Genomic DNA, 13,393 nt, shown 5'->3' on the forward strand with positions numbered 1-13,393 from the left:
GGTTATCCTTGTTTTTAGGAAATACACCCTGAAATATTTAGAATTAAAACAGGCATCATGGCTGCAGTTTACACTCAGAGGATTGAGAAAAAGACGCACCTGTACAGAGAGCAATAAAGCAGATGTGGGAAAACTTCAGCAGTTGGAGGATGGGTGAAGGGTGTACAGGAGTTCTTTGTGCTAGCCTTGCAACTTTTCTCTAAGTCTGAAATTATGTCCCCCAAAGTTAAAAATACATCTTCAAGTTGTCGAAATGTTTTAAAAATCATCCAAAATAAATTGTGTTGGCCCTCCTTGTCCCATTGTACCCTTTTCATATTCACTGCCTACTTCAGCATGCAGCCCTCTGGGACTGGTCGCTTGCCCATTTAGAATCTACGTGAAGGTTTTCGAAGCCTTTCTGGGCAGCAGGGAGTCCTCGCTAGGCTGAAACACACAGCTCGCGGGGTATTCTCACAGCTCCTACATGCTCTGCCCTGTGGTCAGTTATTTCCCAAGGCTTATTTTACTGCTGGTCTGCAAACTCCTTAAGGGCAGGGACTGTGTCTTATCTTCGTGTCTCCTTTACAGTGAATACTCAGTAAATATCTAATGGAATTAAGTTGAAAGGAAGTATGCATCTTCGACTCTCCGTGTCTTTGACCACTCGGTAAAGCATGAAAATAGCACACGGTGAGCAATTACAATTGAGTTACAACAGGGCATCCTGGTGATGTTACTGTGTTTTCCCTCCTATTAGAAAATGTGTTCTTTTAAAAAATGTCTTTATTGTAGAAAATTTGGAAAATACAGAAAAGCAAAAGGAAGAGAATGTAACTGATTCAGAGATGGCAGCGTCGGCTCTTCCCTGATGAAGAGCCACCCCACTACCCGAAGTTATCAGTGTCTGTCCTTTCGAGCGTTTCCTACGCAAAATTTTAAATGCGAACTTACGCCTAGATGTGTATACACATATATTCATATTATGCATACTGATGTCTGACATTAAGTTTTTGTTTTTGTTTTTTTTTTTAGCCGTACCACACGGCATGTGGGAATCTAGTTCCCTGACCAGGGATTGAACCTGCGCCCCCTGCATTGGAAGTGCGGAGTCTTAACCACTGGACCGCCAGGGAAGTCCTGACATTAAGTTTTTATTTTATGCACAGAATTAGATTGATCAAAATCTTTGGTTACCATGTATTTTTATCATTAGTCCATGCGTCACAGCTCTCTTTTATCATTCATTCATCAATTTATTCAATGATAATATTGTAATAAAACTCAAGATTAGAATACTGACAATAATTGAAATCTACCCTATGTACTCCTCCCAGGGTTTATCCCCCCACCCTTCAGAGGTGACTGAAATGCTAAAGTATAAAAAATACATTGTTTATTTTTATTTTTTAAACTTTATAAAAAGGGAATTATACTGTAAGTTGTGTAAGTCAGGGTTCTCAAGATAAACAGAACCAAAAGGATATATATATCCCTAAAAACAAGGGGGTCAGGGGTGCCAAGGCTCCCCATAGTTGAAAATCCAAGTATAATTTAGTCTGCCCTCTGTATCCGTGGGTTCAACAGATCACAGACAGTGTAGTACTGTAGTATTTACTATTGACAAAAATCTGTGTATAAGTGGATCCATGTTGTTCAAGAGCCAATTATATATATACATGGAGAGAGAGAGAGAGAGATTTTAAGGAATTGGCTTACGCTACTGTGAGGCCAGCAAGTCTGAAATCTGTAGGGCAGGCAGCGGGCTGGAGAGCCAGGGAAGAGCTTGAGTCCAGAGGTCATCTGGAGGCAGAATTCCCCCTTACTCAAGGGAATCCAGTCTTTTTTCTTAAGGCCTTCAACTGATTGGATGAGGCCCACCCAGATTATGGATGGTAATCTGCTTTATTCAAAGTTGACTGATTTAAATGTTAATCTCACCTAAATAATACCACCACAGCATTTAGACTGGTATTTGACCAAATATCTGGGTACTGTGCCCTGGCCAAGTTGGCACATAAAATTAGCCATCACATAAATAGCCTCCTGGACTTGATCTTTTTCACTCCACATTATGTTATGAAGATTCACACACTTTTTTGGGTTTGTTTGTTTAGCTGGAGTTGATTCGTGTTCACTGCTGTATAATATTCTGTCGTGGGGAAATGCCCTCACCCTGTTCCATCTTCTGCTGGTGGGCATCAGGGTCATGGCTGCTGTCACAAACAGCCTAGGGGACTCTCTGGCACTTGTTTCCTGGGGTAGATGTGCGGGGCTTTGTCTTGGGTATATACCCAGGGGCGATTTCCTGAGCTGTCAGGCACGTGAATGTCCAAGTTCATAAGGAAAAGCCAGATGATTTTCCCAAGTTGCTACACTGGTTTCACTCTCCTCGGCCGTGCTTAAGAGGCCTCTGGTTCACAGCCTCTCCAGACCTTGGCATTGTCAGATTCTTCACTTTTGTCATGAAATGGATGAAAAACTCTTCTTTTTTACCGCCTTGGTTTATGTTTCCCTGATTAACAAGGAGGCCGGGCATCTCTGTGTGTGCTTCTTGGCTGTAGGCGTTTCCTCATTGGTGAAATGCCTATTCGTGGCTTTTGTCCACATTTCTATTGGGCTAGGAGTTCTGTATATGTTTTTAACACAATTATTTGTGCTCCTGCCCTGCTCACCGCCCACTGCCACCCCTTTGGGGTCCCAGCGGTCCCTCACGCCTTGCCCTTGAGTGTTGAGGGACTCTGAGCTCTCACTGCTTTCCAACGGGTCATGTCCTCACCACAGCCCTCGACCTTCTGTCTCCTTCGGGTTCTCTCACTCGCTCTCCATACGGGCAGCTCTAGCTGGCCATCTTGCCTGCATCCTGGACTCCGTGTGGCTGAGACCAGCCCCGGCCCCGGCTGTCCCCACTGTTGGAGTCTCAGCCACACCATCTGCCTCCAAGTCACCGGCTCTAGCTGAAATTACCCTGCAGTGGAACCCGACACTGAGAGTCAGAGCCGTGGGTCAGAGCCTTGACTATGCTTCTATTTCCAAAGTCTGGATCCTCCTGTTTTCAGAGTACAAAAGGGTAAACTTCAGGTCCAGGGAGGGGGTTATAACTCTCTCTCTTTCCAAACAATTCGTGTTTTCCTGCCTGCCTAGTGGGTTAAGCAATGAGCCATCCCCTTTCTTGTCCTCGGATTGAGTTGCTTCTTTGTTTAACACAAGCTTTAGTTCAGGAGATAGAAATACTTATAAAGTATCATTTATTAAAACTTTACTAAAATATTAAAGGAAGTTTAAAATGAAAAAATGTCATACATAATCCTACCAATTCCCTCCATTTTCATTTTTTCTGGTTCCCTTCTGGTTTCTATCAACATGTGTATCTATTTTTATGTTGTAATTACTGTGTGTAGTTATATATAGTATATTGAAAATGAAATAGTTTCTCCTCCCCCTCCCCGCACTTTACATTACTTTTACATGGCTTGAACGTGTCGCCATATTTTTATTGTTATCTTAGTGATCACCAATTTAAATGAGCCGGTAGAATTAAGTGTCCTGTGATTGGGGCTCTAGGTTGTTTCCAGTTTCGTGTTTGTTATAAGCAATGCTCCTGTGAATAGTTATTTTTACTTGGGAAATCTGCAGGGCTGGCCCACTGGGTCAGAGGTGGCACTCAGACGTCTGCGTTTCCAAATCGGTTTCCTCCACATCGGTGGCTCACAGTGTAGATTTCTGGAACTGCTTCCCCACAATTTGTTTTATTGTGGATTTTAAGAGACTGGAAACTAATAAATATGTTTATTAGTTTCCAGTCTCTTATGGACTAAATATGGATTTTAAGAGACTGGAAACTAATAACTTCAAATGAGAAAACTTGAGAAGATTGAAGTACACGCAGGACCAAGAGTCTGTGACATTGGCTCACCAGTGCCCCGTGTCCCACACTCTGTGGCCAGGGCGTGCCCTCCAGTGCCCCCAGCCTGCCCCTCTTAATCTCCTGGATGGAGCTCGAATTGCCTCCTCCCTCCGTGGGGGACTCCGCACCTTGGGGGTCCATGTGCCAGGCTGGGTTACCCACGTCTGGTGGTTGAGGACCAGCCAGGGCTCCCAGGAACTTCAGTGGCCTCTGGGAAACTGGGATAGTGGCTGGGACTGGACACAAGTCAGAAGGAAGGGGCCACCTCCCACGGGCGGGCCAGGCAGTTTGAATGGAGTGTGGGGCGCTGGGTGTGCGTCCGCAGAACGCCGACCCCGGTGCAAGTGGGCTGAGGCACAGCCTCCATCACAAGCTGGAAAGAGGCAAAGAAGAGACGCGTCCACACACGCATGCCGGGGAAGGCGGAGGCTGCAGGGAACAGAGGGCGGCCGTGTACTAGGCAGCTCCGGCCGCCGTCACGGATACCACAGACTGGGGGCGGGGGGTTTAAACAACAGACCTTTAATTCCCTCAGAATTCTTAAGGCTGGAAGTCCAAGATCAAAGTGTCGGCAGGGCTGGTTTCTCCCGAGGCCTCTCTCCTTGGCGTGTAGATGGAGGTCCTCTCCCTGTGTCCTCCCATGGTCATCCCTCTGTGCGTATCTGTGTCCTCATCTCCTCTTCTTTTTTTTTTTTTTTAATTTATTTATTTTTGGCTGCGTTGGGTCTTCCTTGCTGCACGCGGGCTTCCTCTAGTTGTGGCGAGTGGGGGCTACTCTTCGTTGCGGTGTGCGGGCTTCTCATTGCAGTGGCTTCTCTTGTTGCAGAGCACGGGCTCTAGGTGCGGGCTTCAGTAGTTGTGGCACGTGGGCTTCAGTAGTTGTGGCGCACGGGTTCCAGAGCACAGGCTCAGTAGTTGTGGCGCATGGGCTTAGTTGCTCCGTGGCATGTGGGGTCTTCCCGGACCAGGGCTCGAACCCGTGTCCCTTGCATTGGCAGGCGGATTCTTAACCACTGCGCCACCAGGGAAGCCCCATCTCCTCTTCTTATAAGGACACAGGTCTTATTGAATTAGGGTCCACCCACATGACCTCATTTTACCTTAATCACCACTTTGGAGACCCTATCTCCAAATACTGTTGTGTTCTGAGGTCCTGGGGGTTAGGGCATCAACATGGGGGTTCGGGGGGCAGGGTTCAGCTTAGCAGCAGCGGTAAGTCTGGGAGCTCAGTGCAGTTCTGAGCCCATCCCCCGGGGGCAGGGACTCCACTGGCTGCAGAGGCCACACAGCAGCCTCCCACTAGCCTGGAGCTTCTGCCATTGGCTTTCACGGGTGCGGTGGTGGGTAGGGGCCTCCGCGGCCTACACCTGTCCTAACTCACCTGTGATTTGACCAGCCAGCAGCCTCCCAAGCTCCCACGCAGGGTCACTGCTCCTTCTCCCACCTGGGAATTCTCATCAAGGGTGAGACCCGCCCCTGGGGTTTTGGGGATGAGAAACGAGCCTCACCAAAGAGATTTTCAACCAGGTTCCTCCGAAAAGCCAGGGCTGCACCTGCAGGAGTCTTGGAGCCAGGCCGCGGGCAGCCTTGGGCATGACCGCGTGGGGCTCACAGCAGCAACTTCGGGACGCTCCAGTGGGAGGGAGGGTTGGCCTTCCCTTCAGCGCACCTCCCTCAGCCTTGGCCGTGTTGGGGAGGAATCTTGGACCAGAGATGCCCCAACGAGAGCCCCTCTGGGACTCAACCTCCAGAGCTCCCTACCCACGAGAGCCCCACTTCTCCGTGTCCTCACTCAGCATGGCCTGCCCCTTGGTCTCCAGCCCACCTCTGTCCTGGAGCCGCCGTAATTGGGTTTGTCCCCTACAGTCCGGCCGGTGTCTGTCCTCCATGTACTGCTGACCTGCAGCAGGCGTCTGCTCTTCATCTTGACATTCTTGCGCCAAAGCATGATGTTTGACACAGAGCAGTTTCTTAATAAATGTTTGCTGAAGGAATGACTGAATGCGAGAAGTTAGTAGCCAAGTAGCCTTCAGAGTGCACAATTCTTCATGAAGAAGAGGGTCGTTGAGAGGGAGAAAAGGACAAGTTGCCAGGGCCACCTTTTTGGGTAAGGAAGACAACAGTCACTGGCCTGGGACCCACCATCTGAGCTGTAGGCCGCCTGCTGCAGCCAGGACTTAAATGAAACACTACAATAAAATGTGCAGGTGAACTAAACCAGCAGGAACGGCTAATGGGAGAAAATAAAATCAGGATTGGAAGAGACCTCTGTGTGTGGTTCGTCAGCACCCTCACAATGGTTGCCAGAGTTCATCTATGAACACTGATAAGACTTGAAGGCAGCACAGAACACAGACGATTTTATTTCATTGAATTCAGGCGTGGTGGGTGACTTTGCCTGTTATTTAAAATTTCCATAGTTTGTTCCCAATATATCTACTCTGCAAATACTAATAATAGAAGGACCCTTTGCAGAGGGCAAGACTGGAGAAGCTAGCTTGACAGCAGCTCATCGGAGGGGGGTTCGGAGTGGCCCGTGCTCAGTCCGGCGATGTTCTGCTAAAGAAGTGAGCTGGGCCTTGGCTCCATCCCTGGGGGCAGAGTGAGCAGAGCAAACTCAAACAGATAAGAGCCTGCACACAAAAGAAAAAATAAATCGGTTGGCCTTCGTTGAAGTTAAAAACTTCTGTGCACCAAAGGATACAATCAAGAGAGTGAAAAGACAACTCACAGAATGGGAGAAAATATTTGCAAATCATGTATCAATAAGTGATGAATATCCAGAAAATATAAAGAACTAACATTCAACAACAAAAACCTCAAGCCAACCCAATTTAAAAATATGCAAAGAGTTCCCTGGCGGTCCAGTGGTTAGGACTCAGCGCTTTCACTGCCGTGGCCCGGGTTCAATCCCTGGTGGGGGAACTAAGATCCCGCAAGCTGCACGGTGCGGCCAAAAATAATAAATAAATAAATAAATAAATAAATAAATAAATAAATAATAAACATGCTCAAAGGACTTGAAGAATAGATGTTTCGCCAAAGAAAAAATATATATAAATGGCCAATAAGCACATGAAAAGATGCTCAAAATCACTACTCATTAGGGAAATGCAAAACAAAGCCACAAAGAGATACTACTTCACACTCATTAGGATGGTTATTACAAAAAAAAAAAGGAAGGAAAATAAGTGTTGGCAGGATGTGGAGAAATTGGAACCCTGTTCTTTGATGGTGGGAATGTAAAATGGTGCAGCCCTTGTGGAAAACAATCTGGTAGTTCCTCAGACAACTAAACCATAGAGTTACCATATGACCCAACAGTTCCACTTCTAGGTATATCCCCAAAAGAATTGAACGCAAGGTCACGCAGAGATATTTGCACACCTATGTTCATAGCATCATTATTCACAATAGCCAAGAGGTAGAACCAACCCAAGTGTCCATCGACAGATGAATGGATAAACAAAATGTGGTATATACACACAATGGGATATTATTCAGCCTTAAAAAAGAAAGGAAATTTTGCTATATTCTACAACGTGGATGAAATGTGAAGATATTATGCTGAGTGAAATAAGCCAGTTACGAGTATAAGTAAGGACAAATACTGAGTGTTTCCACTTACATGGGGTACCTAGAGAAGTCAAACTCATAGAGATGAAAAGTAGGATGGTGGGTGCCAGGGGCTGGGGGAGGAGGGATGGGGAATTAGTGTTTAATGGGTAGAGTTTCAGTTTGGTAAGATGAAAAAGTTCTAGAGATGAATGGCGGTGATGGCTGCACAACAACGTGAGTGTATTTAACGCCACTGAACTGTGTACTTAAAAATGGTCAAAATGGTAAATTTTATGTTATTTGTATTTTACCATAGTTAAAAAATATTTTATAAAAAGAGGAAAAAGAAAGAGAGATAAGAGCCCATGAGCTGTGCTGGTGAGACCACGTGTATGTGTTGGTTGGACAGAGCCCCAAGGCCACATTTTCAATGGTTTAGTGATAGGTAAACCCTTGAAGGAGCTTGATGAGGCTGGAGAAGGGCCTAGAACTTTGAAGGAAATAGGTTAGGAGTTTTGGCCCAAATTTGGAGCTGGGTAGGGGTGGAAGGGTGGAGAGGATGACCGGCCAAGGTAGTCCCAGACATGGAAGGACAAACAGAAAGGGGCTTCTGTGTTGGGTGAGGTGTGCATTAGCCCAAGAAAGGCTGATTTCAGCTCAGTAGGAAGGAAGACTTCTCACAGTCTTGAGCTCTGAGTCATGAAATAGGACCCGGTGACCAGCTGAAAGTCCCACCCCACCAGAGAGTAACCCCCTGCCAACCACGAACACCTCTGCGGGGCCTGCCAGACGAGACGCATCTCCTGTCCCTGCAGGGCTCTTGTTCAGCAGTGCTAGGATTCCCTTAGTGATCCCAGGGCCTCGGCACCTCTCAGAGGCTGAACTACAGCCAAGCAGCTGTTTTCACCAGGCCCTGTGTTTGTTTTTTCCTGACATCAACCAATTCTCCGACACCAGGTGGGTGTCAAAGGATTCAATTCATTTCTCACATTAACCTCCCGAGTGAGCACAGACCCCACAGGTGGAGGGCTCAGTCCCACAAGGCTACCCACACCCCGAAAGCAGTTGCTGCAGGCTGCCCACACTTCGGCCCAGCTGACTACAAATTCAGGGGCTCCTACAACCCTTCCTTTCATGTTCCACACATTGCTGGAATGACTCACAGAACTAGGAAAGCACTGTACTTGGAGTTGTAAAGGAAATAAATGAACAGCCGTATGAAGAAGAACATAAGGGAGGTTTGGAGCCTCTGGGTGGGGTGGCAGAGTGCACCACCCTCCCAGCACGTGGGAGTGTTCACCAGCCCGGAAGCCTGAACCTCACCGTGCAAGAGCACTATGGACATTTCATTACGTGGGCCTCAGTGATGAAGTCACTGCCACAGACTGAACTCCAGCTCCAGCCCCGTGCCCCCAGGTGGGAGATGATAGTTCCAGGTCTTTCTGGCGACCAGCCGCCCATCCTGAGGCGAAGTGAATAATAGACACTCCCAGCACTCAGGCAATTCCAAGGGTCTTAGGAGCTCCATGCTGGGACAGAAAGTATACACCAAATACTTACTTTTACTGTGTTACACCGTGGGTTCAGATCTACTGAGAGCACCTGGTGGAAAGTGGATTGAGGCAGGCCGGGTGGTCTCAGAGGGGTGGCTCATCTCCCTTCCTGTCTCCCCAGGGTCTGCAGGCAGACAGATCCCCATTTCCCTCAGTTGAGAAATGAGGGCATTCACTTTAAGGTTAGTTGTGAAGATCAAATGAGGTGTGTGTCAGAGTGCTTTAGAAATGTCAGAACTAGTGTCTGAGCCTGCTTCGGGCCATTTCTGCACTTGTGCTCAAATACTGAGATTGGGCGTAACGGCAGATGTGGAAATCATTCATTCCATCAGTGCCTTTGATGAGAATCATCCATTCATCCCACCAGAGCCTTTGGTGAGAATCATTCATTCATCCCATTTGGCCTCCCACTGAGCATGGCCTTCTGTTAGGTTATGAATACCTGCCCACCACCTGCTGAGTGTGGCCTTCTGGAAGGGTCCTCAACTTTAAGAAGGGGAGTTCAGAGGGGGCAGACCACCTCCAGATGTCTGGGAGTTTTTCTTCGGGTGGAGATGCCACCAGGGTATTTGCATAAGAGCTCCCCAGCCCGGGCCAGAGCTGCACTGTAGAATCCAGTGAGGGTTGAGAAACCGGGCAGCCGGCAGAGCGCCCGCGCCCCCTGGTGGCCGCCGGCTGCATCTCGCTCCTTCCAGGACAGGATCTGCGGCCTGGCAACCTGGCTCTGGGTTCCCTGGTCCATTCACTGGTTGCTCTTGAATGGCTTGCGAGTGCCTGCGGGCCTCCAGGACTCTCGGGCTGTGCTGTGCGCCACCAGCCACAGGGCTCTGAGCACTTGCAGCAGGGAGAGTCCAAAGTGAGGTGTGCAGCCAGTGGCAAACACACCCTGGGTGTCAAAGACAGTACCCCCAAAAGTAAAGTGTGATGTTGATAATTTTATATTGGATCCCTGTTGAAATAATAATATTTTCAATAAATTGCGTTAAATAAAATATGATTAAAATGTATTGTGGCTGTTAGAAAGCTTAAAATTCCATATGTGGGGTGAATCCCATTTCTTTAGGTTGGATAGTGCCGTTCTAGACCCTTGGTTCCCAGGCTTTGGGATTTCACGGGTGAGCAAAAGCCCCCACCCACCCCGCCCCGCCCCGCCCCGCCCCGCCCCAGGTTTGACTACCAGTTTGGTACTTTGCTAAGTGATGGTGTTTTCAAAAGTACTACCACCGCCATTCCCGTGAGGATGGGCATGCTGTTACCAGAGAGGCAGGATGCCACGGTCAGAGTAGAGAGCCCGCTGAACTGCCCACTCATGGCCCATTGATTCGTTTTCTCACTGAGTGGGGAGGGCTCTGTCAGGCCCAGAGTGCAGGGCGGCTCTCCGAGGAGCCTCTCTTGTGAATGCGCACGCGGTCTTGCCCTCTCCCTTCTCGGCGTCCACGCCTTCTGCAGCGCGATACCTGCAGGAGCCCTGCGAGGCGCGGGGACCCGGGAAAGGTGAGGAGGCAGGGGACTGCCCAGCCTTGGTCTGTGGGTGTCACGCGGTCCTTAGAGCCACGACCACTGTGTGAAGCTGAGCGAGACCCGGGCAGCTGCAATCAATCCCCAGAAGAAAGGGCAGGCTCAGTCCCTAGACCTGGCCCTTGGAATCCCATCACTGTCCGCTGATCCCTGCTGCCCACCCTGCTCTGCTCAGGGACGGAGAGAAATATGCTAGGGAAGGCCGCATGCCAGGCCCACATCCATAGGCTCGCTGGCGTAGTTCCTTGTCAAGGGTGTGATTTGGGCTCAAAATACTTTTTTTCTTACTGCAACATAAAATATGTTCAGAGCATAAACTTCAGAAGATAGAGTTGACTAAAAGGAGATAAGGACACACAATGACATCATACAAAAGATAGCACCGTTAGCAGTAAGATCTCTCCTGTCCTGCCCCCTCTAATACACACCCATATATTTTTCAAAACTGTAATTAGGGACTTCCTTGGTGTCACAGTGGTTAAGAATCCGCCTGCCAGTGCAGGGGACACGGGTTCGAGCCCTGGTCTGGGAAGATCCCACATTCCGCACAGCAACTAAGCCCGTGCGTCACAACTACTGAGCCCATGTGCCACAACTACTGAAGCCCGCATGCCTAGAGCCTGTGCTCCACAACAAGAGAAGCCACTGCAATGAGAAGCCTGCACACAACAACGAAGAGTAGCCCCTGGCCGCAACTAGAGAAAGCCCGCACGCAGCAACGAAGACCCAACGCAGCCAAAAATAAAGAAATAAAATTTTAAAATAAAACAAAAATAAAAAAATTAATCAACAATCATATTAGGTACAATTTTTTTTAAAAAAAAAAAGGGGAAAAAGGGACTTCCCTGGCAGTTCACTGGTTAAGACTTCATGCTTCCATTGCAGGTGGCGTGGGTTCAATCCCTGGTCGGGGAACTAAGATCCCACATGCCGCACGGTACGTCCAAAAAAAAAAAAAAAAAAAGGCAAAATACTTGAATAAACATTTCTCCAAAGAAGAGACATGAATGGCCAATGAGCACATGAAAAGTTGCCCAATATCATCAGTCATCAGGGAAATGCAAATCAAAACCTCAATGAGATGCCACTTCACACTCTTTTTGATGGCTATTTAAAAAAAAAGAAATAAACAAAAAACAGAAAATAACAAAAGGTTGGCAAGGATGAGGAGAAATTGGAACCCTTATACACTGGTGGTGGGAATGTAAACTGGTGCAGCCACTTTGGAACCATCTGGTGGTTCCTCAGGAAAGTTAGAGTTACCATTTGACCCAGCAATTCCACTCCTAGGTATATACGAAGAGAATCGAAAACTTACATCCACGCAAAAACTTGTGCACAAATGTTCACAGCACCATTATTCATAATAGTCCACCAAATGTCCATCAACTGATTAATGGATAAACAAAATGTGGTATATGCAAACAATAGAATATTATTTGTCCGTAAAAGAATGAAGTACTGACATGTGCTACAATATGGTTGAACTCTGAAGACATTATGCTAAGTGAAAGAAGCCAGACGAATGAGATCACACATTGTATGATTCCATTTATGCCAGGGGTCCCCAGGCTGCGGACCGCCGGTGGTCCGCGGCCTGTTAGGAACCGGGCTGCACAGCAGGAGGTGAGCCGCGGGCGGGCGAGTGAAGCTTCACGCGATGCTCCCCGTCGCTCCCCGTCGCTTGCATTACCGCCTGAACCATTCCCCCCACCCCTGTCCATGGAGAAATTGTCTTCCATGAAACCAGTCCCTGGTGCCAAAAAGGTTGGGGACCGCTGATTTATGTGAACTGTCGGAATAGGCAAATCCATAGACACAGAAAGTAGGTGAGTGGTTGCCAGAGGCTGGGGAGAGGGGAATGGGCGTGACTGCTAGTGGGTGCCAGCTTCTCTTTGGGGCGATGAAAAGTTCTAATATTAGATAATGGTGCTGGCTGGTCGCACAACCTTGTTAATATACTAAAAACTACCGAATTGCCCATGTTAAAATGGTGAATTTTGGGGACTTCCCTGGTGATGCGGTGGCTAAGACTCTGCGCTCCCAATGCAGGAGGCCTGGGTTCGATCCTTGGTCGGGGAACTAGATCTCATATGCCACAACTAAGGAGCCCACCTGCCACAACTAAGACACAGTGCTACCAACTAAATAGTGTTTAAAAAAAATGTTACTTTCTTCTTAAAAAAAAAGTGGTGAACTTTGTGTTGTGTGAATTATACCTCGATAAAAAGTGGCAGGAGTGTACGCAAGGATAATTGAAAGTATTAAGTCCACGCATTTTTTGAGGGGAGACCAGTATAACTTTACATTTAAAAAAAAAGGTGAAAAGGCCACCTTTAGGGTTCTGTTCCCTCATCTGCTAAATGGAGACGGCCTTTCCTGCTCCTGGGGTTCTGGAGGGACCAGACACGCTGAGGGAGCTACCGACTGAGCCACACATGGAATTTTCATGTCCCCGCATCTGGATAAGGCTCACCCCGGCATGCTAGACATCTTCCCTGGGGCCTCATGTAGTCCTCGAAACAACTTTAGGAGAATGTTCTAGCAGACTTGTTCTGTTGATAGGAAGCTGAGAGGAGGGCCCACGTCTGGGTTCCCCGATTCTAACAGGAAGAGCTGGACTTTTTGTTTTTTTGGTTTTTTTTAGAAATAGACCCCACATATACAGTCAATTGATTTTTTTAAAATTAATTAATTAATTAGTTTTTGGCTGCATTGGGTCTTTGTTTTTTTTAAAGTTTAATTTTATTTATTTATTTATTTATTTATGGCTGTGTTGGGTCTTCGTTTCTGTGCGAGGGCTTTCTCCAGTTGTGGCAAGTGGGGGCCACTCTTCATCGCGGTGCGCGGGCCTCTCACTATCGCGGCCTCTCCTGTT

This window comes from Balaenoptera ricei, chromosome 9 (genome assembly GCF_028023285.1).
Source record: "Balaenoptera ricei isolate mBalRic1 chromosome 9, mBalRic1.hap2, whole genome shotgun sequence".
In the NCBI taxonomy this organism is placed as follows: Eukaryota; Metazoa; Chordata; class Mammalia; order Artiodactyla; family Balaenopteridae; genus Balaenoptera; species Balaenoptera ricei.